Source organism: Carcharodon carcharias, chromosome 6, assembly GCF_017639515.1.
Source record: "Carcharodon carcharias isolate sCarCar2 chromosome 6, sCarCar2.pri, whole genome shotgun sequence".
NCBI classification, from domain to species: Eukaryota; Metazoa; Chordata; class Chondrichthyes; order Lamniformes; family Lamnidae; genus Carcharodon; species Carcharodon carcharias.
In genome coordinates this window covers 164,345,724-164,363,405 of record NC_054472.1, presented here as the reverse complement: position 1 = coordinate 164,363,405, position 17,682 = coordinate 164,345,724, and the positions used below count along the sequence as shown (strand labels likewise).

The window sequence follows — 17,682 nt, the reverse complement described above, 5'->3', positions numbered from 1 at the left end:
GCTCAGTGATGAGGGAAACCCGGCAGGTCAGTGCAAAAGTCAAGGCTGAAGCATTTGCAACCATTTCTTCAGATAGAGATACCATGTGGATAATCCAGCAATGGCCCCTCCTTAGGTTCACAGCTACCAGTCTTCAGCCAACTGAATTGACTCCATGTGATATCACAAAATGGCTGAAGGTACGAGATTCTGCAATGGCAATGGACTCTGACAACATTTTGGCTTTAAAGACTTATGCTCCAGAACTAGATGCACACCAGCTAAGCTTTCCCTATACATGCATTGGAATCTACCCAATAATTCAGGCATCACCAAGGTATGTGCTGTCCACACAAATCAGGACAAATCCAATCCAGCCAATTACCGCCCCGTCAATCAATCTACTCTCGATCATGAGCAAAATGATAGAAGAAGTCACTGACAGTGCTATCAAGTGGCACTTACTCATCAATAACCTGTTCATGGATGATTTGTTTGAATTCAATCAGGACCACTGGGCTCCTGACCACATTATAGCCATGGTTCAAACATGGACAAAAGAGCTGAGCTCAAGACGTAAGATCAAAATGACTTTCCTTGGCATTAAGGCAACATTTAAACGAGTGTAGCATCAAGGAGCCCCAGCAAAAATCGAAGTCAATGGGAATCAGAGGAAATTTTCCAAAACTTGGTGTCACACATGGCACAAAGGAAGACGGTTGTGGTTCTTGGAAGCCAATCATCTCGGTCCCAGGACATTGCTGCAGGAGATCCTCAGGTAATGTCATGTGGTACTACTTACCTGAAATTGGAAGATCAACGACTTGGTCTGAGTACTGTTTCAAAGATTTGGATAAGGGCTGAGAATTCTTGGGATTTCCACTTATTTTCAGCAAGGCTGTTTCTTCAAATCTCCTCCACATCCCACGATTGTAAACTCCTTGTTCAACAGAGGCATTACTGGCATTTTAACTGTAGGCACCTCAGGTCAGAACTCACCTGGTCCTCGGATTCTTTAACTCTGGAGTCTTGCATCCAAAACTCACTCTCTTCTGAGCTTGGCTATCACAGAAGTTCAGCTCACTGTTAGTGGAGTCCTTCAAGTGTCAAGAGGTTTAAACTCTTAGTAGCACACCAATTTTCAAACGAACTCTGCTGGAAAGAGACGTTCCTTGCTCTGCAGCTAGATTGTTCTAATACTAAAAACCCATAATGAACTTCTTGCTGACTCTTTACTACTGTTTATCTCCCAGGCAATTTGGTCACATGGCAAGTTACTGGACACCAGGCTTCACCAAAAATCATCTACCAGAGAAACCTAATTCTTAAAGGGATCATCACCCCAACAAAAAAAAAGAAGCACATGGACCATCATACTGATAAGTAGCAAATCACATTTGTGCAATACAAGTGCCAGGCAATGACCATCTCCAAAAAGAGATAATCTAACCATCTCCCTTTGACATTCAATAGCATTACCATAGTTGAATCCCACACCATCAACATCCTGAAACATCCATTGGCCATAAAGTTAACTGGATCAGCCATATAAATGCTATTGGCTCCAACTACACATCAGAGACCGGAAATTCAGCAATGAGTAACTCACCTCCTGACTCCCCACAAACTGTGCATCATCTACAAGGCACAAATCAGGAATGTGAAGGAACAATCTCCACTTGCCTGGATGATTGCAGCTCCAACACCACTCAAAAAGCTCAACACTGTTGTAAGGATTTGTTCGGTGTCACACTAAGAGATCTGGAGACTTGTGTGGTTGAACTTTAAGAATTTATTAGCAACCCATAATTATAGACATCACCAAGGTATAGCCCTGACTAGGTATTATCTCCACGCTGGATTCTGCTTGACTACTATTGTGCTCAGTCCGCTATCATGTGACTCTCTACATCATATTGCGGATGGTATTGTTCTCCAGTCTCACATTAATCCTTAGAATATTGAACACCCTTTTACTACAGACACCATCTAGGACAAAGCAGCTTGCTTGATTCTAACCCCATCAACCACTTTAAGCATTCACACCCTCCACCACTGCCACATAGTGGCAACAGTGTTTATCATATACAAGAGGCACTGCAGTAACGCATCAAGGCTCCTTCGAGAGCACATTCCAAACCTGCAACCTCTACCAGCAGAGACATGGAAACATCACGACCAGAACATTTCTCTCCAAGTCATACACAATCCTGACTTGCAATAACCACCGCTTCTTTTACTATTGTCAGGTCAAAATCCTGGAACTTTCTTCCTAACAACACCATTGTTGTTCCTACACCACATGGACTGCAGTGGTTCAAGAAAGCAATTCACTTCTCAGGTGCAATGAGGGATAGAATAAACCGCTGATCTTGCCAGTGATGCTCACATCCCATGAATGAATAAAAATAAATAAGTTCTTCAGTCTGGCCTTTTTCTCTACATTTGAGTCCCACGACATGCATAATCTGGCTAGAAACCAGATATCAGTGCCCATGTTGGTAAACTCATTTAAATGGTACCTGGATCTGCACCTGAAGTGCTTTAACCTACAAGGCTACAGACCCAGTGCTGGAAAGCGGGATTAAAATGAGCAACTAGTTTCTTTTCTTTATATTTGTCCGACACAGACATGATGGGCTTAATGGCCTCTTTCTGTGCTGTAACTTTTCAATGGTTCTATGGTTTCTATCTCAATTTTGGGCACAAATGACTTGGGTATACAACTACAACATGTCCAATTCTTCTTAAGCGTCCATGAAACCCTCTGCCTGAACAAATCCCTGCTCACAAAAATGGGCACATCCTCATCTCTCAAACGTGAGCATCCTGCAATTATGCTTGTTCTAGGAAGCCATTCTTCTAGTGCTTTATTACAACTGAGATTTGCTCTTATTTTCTGTTCAGTTGAGTGCATTTTTACAGTGCAAGCTTAAGTCACGTTAAAAATTGAGAATCTTCTTCAATGCAGATTCCTGAATATGCAGTACCTGCAGTCTAAGTATGATGCTTAAATTATTTGATATTTAATTTTCATATTTAAAGAATATATGGTATGGGTTCAGCACTTTTGTTGAGCCTCGAATATTTACGCTGATAAATGACAATTTTACGTTGAGCCACATTCTAAAGAAATTGAGAAGACTGTCATGGACAGGAGAGGGATTAATTTAAATAGCCCTGATTTCTCCACTCACGACCCGCCTATAAAGAGATAAGTGTTTTTGATTTTTGATTTCCCCCTTTATAAGTGATGGCATATTTTCCCCAACCCTTCAGTTTTGGAACTATCCAATCCTCTGTTAATAACCCCACAGCAAACACGAGATAAGGCAACATGAGAGGGTCGGTTTATTTTTACAAAATGCACAAAATGCGGGAAGGACCTGCAGAGTATCCACTCCTGTTTGCACTCAGGCAATAAAAGAGGGATAAGGGAATAAAAGGGGTTCAGGACAAAGACCACAATAAAAATAAGAATTATGGTTTCACTTGAGTTCAGAGACCAGAATCCAAGGAAGGTCCCTTTAGGTGGCTTTGTCTGACAGAATTCCTGGTCTTGGTCCTAGGAACTCGGTTGCAGGTTGAGTCCATTGAAGATGCACAAGGTATTCTTGTATCCTGGGTATTAGTTCACTCTGTAGGTGAACTACAGTGTTCTTCCTGGAAATCAGACTCTGAAAGAGATGGAGGTCACAGGCAGGCTGTCAGCCTGGTGTCTGGTTCCTTTCGGAGGTTAAGTCGCAACTGAAGATAAAATTCAAAAGCTTTATTATTAAAGAAATTTGAACAGCTCAAATGTGACAGGGTGGTTTTGGGTCATGTTATTTGGCTAATGAGGCCCCCTTGTTACAGCCCATTGTGTTTTGAGCAAGTAACTGTGGAACCATTATCACAACATTGGAGATGACGAGTCCCAATCAGCTCTGCCTTTGTCCAGAGCTGACTGGTGCAGACGCATTGTCTATGAATTCTTTGTGCTAGCTTAGCTGGAATGTTTATATAATACAAGTCACATTCCAGGAGGATGTTGAGGTAGTCTTTGTCCATTGAAACAGCTTAGAATCTTCCAAAACTAGAGTTGTGGAGATGGTGCGTTTATTTTTCAAACCCGCTCCACCAACTTTTACCCTGTCAGCTGCGGCCATTTTATCAGTCCAGCCATTTGTCCATTTTTTAAAAAAGTAATAAGTTTATAAAGTGGCCAGGATGATATATAAATATATATGTATAAATATATATATAGTTCTGTCGAAGGGTCATGAGGACTCGAAACGTCAACTCTTCTTCTCCACCGATACTGCCAGACCTGAGTTTTTCCAGGTAATTCTGTTTTTGTTTTATATATATACATATCCTGGCTTCTGGCCGGGACAGATTCCTCAATTTAAGCTGACATCAGCAAAGTATTTTCAGGTCAAACATTTGGGCCATGCCTACAGGTATGAACAAAGATGTGAACAATTTATATTTCACTGAAGATCCCTTATACTAAACAGGTTAGTGCTTTCACAGCTCAGAAGTGGTACAATGTGATATGTGAACAGTGGGGAGGAGAGAGAGGATCTCTCAGGGCCGAATCTCACTGTTATAATGAAGATATCACATATACTTGCTCTCAACTGGAAGACTGCATAGACAAACTAAAGTTTTCTATTTGCTTTTCAGAGTGCAGACACTGTTTTGGACACGCTAGTAGTCAGGATGTGTTGGTCCCTCAATAGAGTAAAATGCAACTAAAACAGGCTCGAAGTTGTCTATGGGGAATCTTTCAAGTCAAACATCATACGCCTGACATCCTTGCTCCAGGAATAGGTAGCAGTGTATTTGCAGCTTCTTTATGATTGCGCCTTCATATGCGTAGAGACATGTTATATATCACAATGAAGATGAAGTGTCACAGCAGTTAAGGAAACCTCAGTGCCTGGCCAAAGGCAATGTCTCACCAACTGCAAAATCTGCCATCAGAGGTAAAGAATATTATCTATGCAGTGCAGCATCTAGGCAAGCCAATGAGCACATAAAAAAAAGAGTATCCATTGGGTGGCCTTTATACTTACTTACCTTTTCCTTATTTTGTCAATATTAAGCTCCTCTGCCAGAGGCCTGGATAATTGCAAATGTTACAATCTTGTTCAAAAAAGGGCCAAAGGATAAACCAGCAATCACAGGCCAGTCAGTTCAACTTTGGCAATGGGAGAGCTTTCAGAAATGATAATCTGGGACAAATTAACAGTCATTTGGACAAATGAGAGTTAAGTAAATCCAGCACAGATTTGTTAAGGACAAATTAACTAATTTGATTGAATGTTTTCATAAGATAACAGAAGGGTCGATGACATAATGGGGTTAATATGGTGTACATGGACTTCTAAAAGACACTTGATAAATTGCCACATATAGGCAGCGCCAGCGGCAGCATAGATACAAAATTAGCTGTGTTACAGAAAACAGCATTGTTGTTTGTCAGAATGGAGGACAGGATATAGAATGGTTCCATAGAGGTCAGTATGAGGACCACTGCTTTTCTTGATTTATATTAATGACCTAGGCTAGGGTGTCTGGGGCATTTCAAGATTTGCAGATGACACAAAATTTGGAAGTATTGTGAACTGTGAGGAGGATCATAATGGAGTTCAAGAGGACACCGATGAGTGGAATGTGTAGACATGTAGCAGATGAAGTTTAATGCAGAACAATCTGAAGTGATACATTTGGTAGGAAGAATGATCAAAGGCAAAATATAATTTTCACTGGTTCATTTGCTCCTGCACCCACTTTAGAATTCTAAAGTGTGTGCATAAGCAAATGGAGCTGGAAAAATGTGCACAAATCATTGAAGTTGGAAGGGTAGATTGAGAAATATGGAGTTCTAGGCTTAAAGAAAAACAGGACAGCGTGAAAAAGCAAAGAAGGTATGTCCAACTTTTATAAAATCCTGGTTTTGCTTCAGCTGCAGTATTGCATTCAGTTCTGTGCATCGCACTTCATCAAGGTGAAGGCATTTGAGAGGGTGCGGAAAAGATTCACAACAATGGGCAGAACTTTCTGCCTGGCGGGCGAGTGGGCCCGACCCAATCTCTGGCGGGCAGGGAGCCGAATCCCCGCTGGAGAAGCAGGCCCCACCGCCATTTTACGTGGGCAGGCCAATTAAGGCCCACCCAGTGTGATGCCCGGCGGGAAGCGCTATGCGCTTCCTGTGCAGGCGGGATGGGATTCCCCAAAAGCGAGAGTGCGCCTCAGGGAGATCGCTGACGCTTTTAAAAGTATGAAAAGTAGAAAAAAAAATTCCCTAATACGTCCCCCTCGTGTGACAATGTCACATGAGATGGGACATGTTCATAATTTACAAATTAAGTTTTTTAAACTTTTTAAAACCCTACAAGAAACCTCATCCCGCCCATGGATGAGGTTTCATGTTTTTTCTATTGCCCGCTGGGGCTCCTGGCCTGCCCACCAACCTTAAGGTTGGACGGGCAGATCCTTTAATTGGTTAATTGATCCTCGAGTGGCCATTGACAGGTTGGCGGGCCTGCAGCTGATTTTGCTGCGCTCCCACCTTCCTGAAAATTTAAATGGACCAGGATAATGTTGGGGGTTCCGCCCGACATCATCCCGCGTCATTTTACGCATCGGCGAGCAGGCCCCGCTCCCTGCTCGCCGACGGCAAAATTCAGCCCAATGATTGTAGGAATGAGACACTTCAGTTATGCAGCTAGATTGGTGAAGCTGGTATTGTTTGCCTTAGAAAAGAGAAGGTTCAGAGGAGATTTGAAAGAGGTATTCAAAATCATCAAGGGTCTGGGCAAATAGGGAGAAACCGTTCCCAGTAGCAGAAGACTATAAAACAGAGGATGCTGATTTAAAGTGATTGGCAAAAGAACCAGAGGCAACATGAGGAAACACACTGCCTGAGAGCGGAATGCATTGCCTAAGAGTGTGATGGAGATAGATTCAATCGTGGCTTTCAAAATCAAACTGAATAATTGTGTTAAAGATTTGCATGATGATGGGCAAAGAGCAAGAGAATAGGATGAGTTGACTTGCTCTCACAGGGAACTAGCATAGGCACAAAGGGCCTAATTGTCTCCTTTTGTGCTGTAACCATTCTATAAACCTATCTCAAGATCAACTCTTCAATATCAAAATTTATCATCAACTTCTATGAAAAGGACTCAGGGTAGAAATGGCACCAGCCAACTATGATACCAATGAACTTGAGAAGATTTCTGACATATGGCACACAATACTTGGCCGCAGTCAATACTTTGGCAGGAAACTTTTATCTGCAACGATAAGATTCGCTTATTTTGAATTTGATTCTTCCTTGTTTCGAAGATGTTACAAGAGTTGAAAGGTAACAATAACATTGATCGAATTTTGGATTAGACTTCACATTTTTATGCTTCTGAAAAATTCATTGTTCATACAGTGCATTCAGGCAGATATGTATACAACCTTAAGGTTGGACAGGCAGATCATTTAATTATATCAATTAGTTTTTTAACAGGCCATAATAGGCCTTTGACAGTTCAGCTGAGTCAGCTGTGCACCCGCCAAACTGAAAATCTAAATGATGCATGGTGATGTTAGTACGCCCACCCGACGTCACTGCGCGTCATTTTATGCGCCCGCTCGCCGACCAGAAAATTCTCCCTGTAATTGTGTTGGACGCAGATCAGAGAAGATTCACTCAACTCATTCCTGGGCTGAAAGGTTTATCTTACAAAGAAAGGTTGAGCCTATATCCATTGGAGTTTAGAAGAATGAAAGGCAATTTTATTGAAACATGCAAGATCATGGGGGCATTTCATAGGTTGGATTCCCAGAGAATGTTTCCTCTTGTGGGGGAGGTGGGGACACTGTTTAAGAATAAAAGGCCTCGCTTTTCAGACAGAGATGAGGAGGTTTTTGTTTTCTCTGACAGCCGTTATTCTGTAGAATTCTCTTCCCCAAAAAGCAGTGGAGGCTGGGTCATTGAATTTATTCAAGGCTGAGTTGGATCACTTACTCCTGCTTCTAAATCCTATGTTCCTAGGCCAGTCAGCCAATGTTAATCCTTGAAAGAGCTAGACAGTTAGTTCCACTCCCTTGCTCTTTGCCCATGGTCCTCCAATAGTTTCTTTTCACGTATAAATTCAGTTTTCTTTCGCAAGTTCATACTGAATCTGCTTCCACTACCTTTTCAGGCAATGCATTCCAGCTCTTATGAACTCACTGTATAAAAACAATTATCTTCATTCCCCTCTCTGGTTCTTTTGTCATTTATCTTTAATCTGTGTCATCCAGTCCCTGAACCTCCCGTCAGTGGAAACAGCTTCCCCTTATTTAAAAACAAAAAAACTGCGGATGCTGGAAATCCAAAACAAAAACAGAATTACCTGGAAAAACTCAGCAGGTCTGGCAGCATCGGCGGAGAAGACAAAAGGAGTTCCCCTTACTTACACTATCAAAGCCATGCATATTTTGTACATCTTAATTAAATCTTCCCTTTACTTTTTCTGCTCTCGGAGAACAATCACAGTTCCTCAAATTTTTCCACATAACTGAAGTCCCTCACCCTACATATCATTAATTTAGATCCACCCTACACCCTCTTCAATGCCTTCTAAAGGTGCACTTACCCACAACTAGACAGACTACTCCAACTGAGGGCTAATCATTATAAATCATCATCACTCAAAACCTCCATTTATGAAGCCGAAGATCCTATATGCTTTGTTTAACTTGTTCTGTTGTCTTCAAAGGCATATGCACAAATATACAGGTCTTTCTATCCTTGCACTCTCTTAAATTGCACCATTCAGTATAAATTGCTTGATATTGTATTGAAGGGCTTCAAGCCCCCAACAAAGAGATCAAATGGTGGTCCCAAGCTGTACACGCAACAGCAAGACTGGCACAGGGAATTCTTGGAGGATGCTTCTTAATTAGTCATCTCTGAGCCTGATGGTCACTTAAGGGTGTCCATCTACACCTCCATCCCCCAACAGGATGGTCTGAGAGCTCTTTGCTTCTTCTTTGAACGGACGTCCATCCAATTCTCATCCAGTACCACCCTCCACTGCTTGACTGAATTTGTTCACATATTGACAAACTTCTTCAACTCTACTCACTTCCTCCAAATAAAAGGTGCTGTAATGGGTACCTACATGGGTCCTAGCTAGACCTGCCTTTTTGTGGAATCCAGTCTTATTTAGGACCCCACTCTCACTTCTTTTCCAGTACATTGATGACTGCTGCAGTGACATAGTCTGCTCTTGCCGGGAACTGGAAATTTTCATTAACATCACTTCCAATTTTCACGCAGTCCATCTTGGTGTTATGATGCAGCTGATGATGTGTGCCAGGTGGATCAAATCCACGAGAGAAACATGATCACGCGGTCACAATGATTTTTCAATTTGTATTTTATTTCAAGATGCATGTCCTGAATTCAGTAGTAATAAGTCCCTGGAGACTCTGGAGACATTTTACAAAACTAAATTAAACATTTATTAACAAAACAAAAGATTTCAAACACATACATAGGCCTACAAATTACTGCTGTAATGACTCCTAAAACCCCTAATTAATCTGGCTTCTAGTTACACCGCCCATTAAGGCAACAGTAAAAACAAATAGATTGAAACAGATCCAGCAAGTCAACACAATACTCTGGACAGTAGAATTCAAAGTAGCTTTTCTCAGCTTCAGTTTCTGTAGACAGCAGCTTGATGCACAAATATTGGAGACTTCTCATGCTTCTGGTAGATCTTACAATGCCTTCCCTGACACATTACTCATTCTCCTTTATACATGTTTCTCCCTTTTAATGTAAATTCCATTGTTCTCATATGTCTTTAGAACTTTATTTTTCTCATAATACAAATCTATTCATGGTGCTAATATTGTCAATAACCTTTTGGGAAAATAAACACAATGCTTGGCCTAGCTTCTCTAGCTAGGTATAACATCCTACCATCTCTTTGAAATTCAAACTACCCTGATTTATCTAAAAATGCAAATTCTCCCCACCCAACATTCTAACTTCAGCCATGTTTATGTATTTAGCATTTCAAATCTAGTTTCTTTTGACGAGTCAAAGCCTCTAGACCAGCTGTCTCCAATCCAATTAAGTCTCTGTCTCTCCCACACACAGAGATTATCCAAACTCCACCATTAACCTACTTTTACAATAAATCACAATAATATTATGAGAATTATTATACTTTTGTGACATCAGGCTCTTCCCTTACCTCTCTTGGCTTCTCAGTCTCCATTTCTGGAGATAGTTTCTCAATTAATGTCCATTATTAGCCCATTGACTCCCACAGCTACATTGACTACACTTCCTTGCATCCCACTTCCTATATTGACTCTGTTCCATTCTCTCAAATCCCCCATTTCATCTGTTCAGATGACGGGGCCTTCCACATTAACATTTCTGTTATGTCTTCTTTTTCTCTCAACCATATAGTAGCTGACAGGGCCCTGGACCATGATATTTCTATTTCATGCACTTCTGCTCTCACCCATTTCTCTCCTTCCAAGAACCGTAACAGTGTCCCCCTTGACCTCATCTTTAACCCCACCAAACCTCGAAATCAACGGATCATCCTCCAAGGGACCATCCTGTCCACAACATGCTGGCCTACTCCTCAGTCACCTCCAACATCTCCTCCCCTTCCCATGGCACCTTTCCATGAAAATACAGGCGATGCAACACGTCCTCTTTTACCTCCTACCTGCTCACCATCCATGATCCCAAGCATTCCTTCTAAATGAAACAATGTAATGTTTTACCTGCACTTCTTTAATATAGCATGCTGTATTTGCTGCTCACAAGGTGGTTTCCTCTACACTGGGGAGACCAAATGCAGACTAGATGACCAGTTTGCAGAACAACTCCGTTCAGTTCATATGTGTCACCCTGAGCTTTGAGTCATCTGTCATTTTAATTCTCCAACGCTGAACTTTCTGTCCTTGGCTGACTAGTGTTTCAATGAAACTCAGCACAAGCTCACGAAACAGCACCTCATCTTTTAACTGGTACTGTACAGTCTTCTGGACTCATCATTGGGTCCAGCAGTTTTGGGACATTACTTCTGTTCCTGCTTTTTTTTAGTGTGTATTTCTTTGCAAGTTTGTTTTCTTTTTCTCTTCTTTATTTCATTTCATTTTCTTTGTGTGTGGACCACGGCTATCTTGCCAATCATACATCCTCAAGCAATATCTTTTGTTTCTTTACTTGCCCCATTACAACTCTCTCTGTTGCACAATGAAACCTTTTGTCCTCTAATCTTTTCCGACCTCCAACCTATCACAGACCATCCCTTTTGTTCTTCTTCCCACTCTGCCCCCCATTCACTTGCTCAAAACCTAATACACTTCTAACTTTTTGGCAGTTCTAATGAAAGGTTACAGACCTGAAACATTGGGCCAGATTTTCCTCTCTTGCACACACGCAGAACTGATTTGGGCTTCAGTGAAATGAGGCACACGAAAGCCGAAAATTCAATATTTCTATTTCATTCCCAACCCAGGCCTGTAGGAAATGTGTTGGATTGTGACCCTGCATGCAGGTCCTGTAACATCAGGGTTTCAAAGGGGAAATTTGAATTGAATCCTCCCATGCAATTTTGGTCAAAATATGAGGGGTTTGGAAACGTATGGGAACCACTCCAGGTAAGTCAGTTTGCGAACTTTGGATGAAACTTGCTGAGGACTCAGGAACATTCTAACAGTTAAGTTAAAAAGGTCTTGACAACTTTACATGTCATTATTAGATGTTACCTGATAACTCAGATATGTTTTGTATATCGTGATTGATATAGGTCCCTGTGTTGAAAAGCTAAATTGGCCATTACATTGACCAGCTTTATGTAAACATTGAGATCCATACAAGCACCTGTCACATTGCAGAAAGTGCTCTCATGCATTCAAAACTATTCAAAGTTGTGTGAGGGAACCCTGCTGCCATGATCTGAACCCTGATTTAAAAGTCCAGGGTGCAGCAAGTTAGAAAAAAAACTTCTGAAGAGTCATATTGGACTCGAAACATTACTCTGTTTCTCTCTCCACAGATGCTGCCAGATCTGCTGAGGTTTTCCAGCATTTTCTATTTTGGAAAAAAAAACTAACCATCTGCTCCTTGATTCCTTTGAATGAGAGGCCATCTGCTGTAGCTTACAAAAAACCTAGCCATCAGTTACTTTTATTTCAAAAGAGTCCATTGTATTGAGCTGTAATAGTTTGATGACAAAGCCGGGGCCATTATGAATATTTGACAGAGTGTCAAAGACTGTTTTGGTCTGAGGCCAGCATGGGATTATTTACACACTTCCCTAGGAGTCTGAGAATTTTGGATGATTAATAGTTTTATTAGTTTATGATAGGATTATCTGTCTTTGATTTTTTTTTGAATATATATTTGTTTATTTTGACAATTTTGTGACCACTAGAGTTTTTCCACTGGAATATGAATAGAAGTGTTTGATTGACAGTTTAAGGAGTTTGTAACTGGTTCATTTTTGGTAAAGTCTATTTCAAAGGTTTTTTGTTGCTATTACAGGGCTTAGGAGGTCTGTGCATGGCGGATACTGGGTGACTAACCCTAACCCTAACCCTAACCTCTACACCTCCATCCCCCACCAGGATGGTCTGAGGGCCCTTAGCTTCTTCCTCGAACAGAGGCCCGAACAATCCCCATCCACCATTACTCTCCTCCGTCTGGCTGAACTTGTTCTCACGCTGAACAATTTCTCCTTCAACTCCTCTCACTTCCTCCAAATAAAAGGTGTGGCTATGGGTACCCGATTGGGCCCCAGCTATGCCTGTCTCTTTATGGGGAATGTGGAACATTCCTTGTTCCAGTCCTACTCCGGCCCCCTTCCACAACTCTTTCTCCGGTACATCGATGATTACTTCGGTGCCGCTTCATGCTCTCGTCGGGACTTGGAAAAATTTATTAATTTTGCTTCCAATCTCCAAACCTCCATCATTTTCATGTGGTCCATCTCTGACACTTCCCTTCCCTTCCTTGACCTCTCTGTCTCAATCTCTGGTGATAGACTGTCCACCAATATCCATTACAAACCCACCGACTCCCACAGCTACCTCGAGTACAGCTCCTCACACCCCGCTTCCTGTAAGGACTCCATCCCATTCTCTCAGTTCCTTCGCCTTCGTCGCATCTGTTCCGATGATGCTACCTTCAAAAACAGTTCCTCTGACATGTCCTCCTTCTTCCTTAACCAAGGTTTTCCACCCACGGTCGTTGACAGGGCCCTCAACCGTGTCTGGCCCATTTCCCGCACATCCGCCCTCACGCCTTCTCCTCCCTCCCAGAAACATGATAGTGTCCCCCTTGTCCTCACTTATCACCCCACCAGCCTCCGCATTCAAAGGATCATCCTCCGCCATTTCCGCCAACTCCAGCATAATGCCACCAACAAACACATCTTCCCTTCACCCCTCTATCGGCATTCCGTAGGGATCGCTCCCTCCGGGACACTTTGGTCCACTCCTCCATCACCCCCTTGTCCTCAACCCCCTCCTATGGCACCACCCCATGCCCACGCAAAAGATGCAACACCTGCCCCTTCACTTCCTCTCTCCTCACCGTCCAAGGGCCCAAACACTCCTTTCAAGTGAAGCAGCATTTCACTTGCATTTCCCCCAACTTAGTCTACTGCATTCGTTGCTCCCAATGTGGTCTCCTCTACATTGGAGAGACCAAACGTAAACTGGGCGACCGCTTTGCAGAACACCTGCGGTCTGTCCGCAAGAATGACCCAAACCTCCCTGTCGCTTGCCATTTTAACTCTCCACCCTGCTCTCTTGCCCACATGTCTGTCCTTGGCTTGCTGCATTGTTCCAGTGAAGCCCAACGCAAACTGGAGGAACAACACCTCATCTTCCGACTAGGCACTTTACAGCCTTCCGGACTGAATATTGAATTCAACAACTTTAGGTCTTGAGCTCCCTCCCCCATCCCCACCCCCTTTCTGTTTCCCCCTTCCTTTTTTTCCCAATAAATTATATAGATTTTTCTTTTCCCACCTATTTCCATTATTTTTAAATATTTTAAAATCTTTTATGCTCTCCCCACCCCCACTAGAGCTATACCTTGAGTGCCCTACCGTCCATTCTTAATTAGCACATTCGTTTAGATAATATCACCAACTTTAACACCTATGTGTTCTTTTGTTCTATTGCTGTTGACATCTTTTGATGATCTGCTTCTATCACTGCTTGTTTGTCCCTACAACCACACCCCCCCTCCACTTCTCTCTCTCTCTCTCTCTCTCTCTGCCCCCCCACACACCTTAAACCAGCTTATATTTCAACTCTTTCTTGGACTCGAACTCAAGTTCTGTCGAAGGGTCATGAGGACTCAAAACGTCAACTCTTTTCTTCTCCGCCGATGCTGCCAGACCTGCTGAGTTTTTCCAGGTAATTCTGTTTTTGTTTTGGATTTCCAGCATCCGCAGTTTTTCTATTTTTATAACTGGGTGACTGGCAATGGGAGTTCCATGGTGGGCATGGAAGGGGCATGGTGATATGGGGAAAATGGGGGACAGAGTGTTAAGATGGGGCATTGAGGCATTGGGGTACAAGGAGCATGGAAGTGGTCTTGGAGATTTTAGTGGGGGAGTGGGAGTGAGGTGAGGGGTGAGGACTAGGGGGCCTAACAACTATGTCCTAGAGAGCCAAGATGAGCCAACTAACCAGCTTGCCTTGGCACTCACCTGCCTCTGATGCTGCCTCAGGCCTGCCTGCAGTATTATGCTTCTGTATTAGGTTTAGGATTCATGTGTGCAAATGCAGGATAAGTTGTTAATACGTTTGATGAACAGCAGGCATAAGTAGCCACATGGAAATATGACATAATGGCAATAACTGACCTGGCTCAAAAAAGGGGAGGATTGGATGCCTATAGTCCTTGCTGTTCAGAAAAGATAGAGAAGTAAAAACAGGCGGAGGGTCATCAGTTTTTTTTATTCATTCAGTGGATGTTGGTGTCACTGGCTAGGCCAGCATTTATTGCCTATCGCGAATGGCCCTTGAGAAGGTAGTGGTAAGATGCCTTCTTGAACCGCTGCAGTCCATGTGGTGTAGGTACACCCACAGTGCTATTAGAGAGGAAGTTCCAGGATTTTGGCCAGCAATAGTGAAGGAACGGCAATATGTTTTCAAGTCAGGGTGGTGAGTGGCTTGGAGGGGAACTTCCAGGTTGTGGTGTTCCCATGCATCTGCTGCCCTGGTCCTTCTAGATGGTAGTGGTCATGGGTTTGATAGGAGCTTTTGAGAGTTTCTGCAGTGCATCTTGTAGATGGTATACACTTCTACTATTCTGCGTCAGTGGTGGAGGCATGAATGTTTATAGAAGGGGTGCCAATCAAGTGGGCTGCATTGTCCTGGATGGAATCAAGCTTATTGAGTGTTGTTGGAGCTGCACTCATCCAGGCAAGGGGAGAGTATTCCATCACACTCTTGACTTGTGCCTTGTAGATTGTGGACAGGCTTTGAAGAGACAGGAGGTGAGTTATTTGCCACTTGTCAGCCCAAGCCTGGATATTGTCCAGGTCTTGCCGCATTTGGACATGGACTGCTTCAGTATCTGAGGAGTCATGAATGGTGCTGAACATTGTGCAATCATCAGCGAACATCCCAACTTCTGACCTTATGATGGAAGAAAGTTCATTGATGAAGCAGCTGAAGATGGTTGGGCTGAGGACACTACCCTGAGAAATTGCTACAGTGATGTCTTGGATCTGAGGTGTAAACTCCAAAACCCACAACCATCTTCCTTTGTGCTCAGTATGACTCCAACCAATGGAGATCTACCCCCTAGCCCATAGCCCACCACCACACCCCCCCCAATTCCAGTTTTGCTAGGGCTCTTTGATGCCATACTCAGTCAAATGCTGCCTTGATGTCATGGGTAGTCACTCTCACCTCACCTCTTTTGTCTATGTTTGAACCAAGAATGTAATGAGGTCAAGAGCTAAATGGTCCTTGTAGAAACTGAACGTCAGTGAACAGGTTATTGCTAAGCAAGTGCTGCTTGCTAGCACTGTTGATGACCCCTACCATCACATTACTGATGATCAAGAGCAGACTGATGGGGCGATAATTTGCTGGGTTGGTTTGTCCTACTTTTTGTGTATAGGACTTTCCTGGGCAATTTTTCACATTGCCGGGTAGATGTCAATGTTGTACCTGTCCTGGAACAGGTTGGCTAGGGGCGTGGCAAATTCTGGAGCACAAGTCTTCAATACTATTGCCAGAATTGCCCATAGACTTTGCAGTATCCAGTGCCTTCAGTCGTTTCATGATAGCACGTGGAGTCAATTGAATTGGCTGAAGACTGGCATCTGTAATGCTGGGGACCTCCGTAGGAGGCAGAGATGGGTCATCCACTTGGCACTACCAGCTGAAGATTGTTTCAAATGCTTCAGCCTCATCTTTTGCACTGATGTGCTGGGCTCCCCAGTCATTGAGGATGCGCATTTTTGTGGTGCTTTGGTGAAGTAAGTTTTGATGAAGGAAATATTAAGTGCTAGAAAGAGAGATTTTCCTTGAGTCGTCAAAGACAGAATCTATTTGGCTGGAGATGAAAAACAATAAAGAAGAAATTGTGCTACTTGATGCACTTTGTACGTTGCCAAAGTGTGAGGAGATAGGGAAGTTGATTTATAGAGAAATTATTGAGAGGTGCAAGAACTATAGAATAGTGATTGTGTGAGACTACCTCAATATTGAAAGGGACAATTATCGCGTTAAGGGCAGAAAGGGGGAGAAACTTCTGAAGTGTATTCAGGAGAATATTTTTGATCAGTGTGTTTCCTGCTAGTGAAGGAGGAGACATTATTGCTGGATACAGTCTTGTGTAATGATGATATGGGTCAAGCAGAGAATCTCAACATCAGGGAAGCATCATGATAACAGCGATCATAGTATCATAGATCTAGATTAGTTCTGACAAAGGGTAAGGAGAAACCTGGAATACAAATACTTAACTCATTGAAGGCTAATTTCTGAAAGTGAGGAGGGATCTTGGCTTGGGTAAATTCAAGTCAAAAATGGGCAGGAAGAAATGTAATGGAGCAATGGTTGGCCTTTAAAAAAGAGATGGCATGTGTACAGGTTAGGTACCTTCCCAAAAATGTGAATGGGAGGGCAACCAAGATGTTAAATTAATTAAAACAGAAATCGTTGGAAATACTCAGCAGATTTGGCAGCATCTGTGGAAAGGGAAACAGAGTTAACATTTCAGGTTGTGACCTTACATCCGAACACTGATGAACTGCTATGAGGAAAAACCTTTTTACACAACAAGTGGTTAGGATTTGGAATGTGATGGCTGATAGGGCATTTAGTGGCTTTCCAAAGGAAATTGGATAGATAATTGAAGCAGAAAGTAATGCAGGGATATGGCAAAAATGCATAGGACCTAGCTGGGCTGTTCTTTGGTGGGCTGACTGACTTCTTGTGTGCAGTGCTGTTCTACAATTCTGTGTTCAGGAATCGATCTTAGTCTTACAATGGCTGGGGTTTTTTTGCTCTCCATGCACTAAGTGTGGGGGCGGGCAATGTTTATCCCGTTGGCCACAATGACATGTTTTTCTGCCTTATTGTCCGTTTCCGTCTTTTTCATTGTACATTAGCAGGAAACATGTTAGATTGTGGGCAGGCGGGCAAGCGGCCTGTGATTCG

The 17,682-nt window shown here is 42.8% G+C and overlaps 1 protein-coding gene across 3 annotated transcripts in view; it reads right to left on the bottom strand.

The window, feature by feature from the left end:
• tsnare1 (T-SNARE Domain Containing 1) overlaps nucleotides 1-17,682 on the bottom strand; it is an 871,135-nt gene that overhangs the window by 514,004 nt on the left and 339,449 nt on the right. The window lies entirely within an intron of this gene.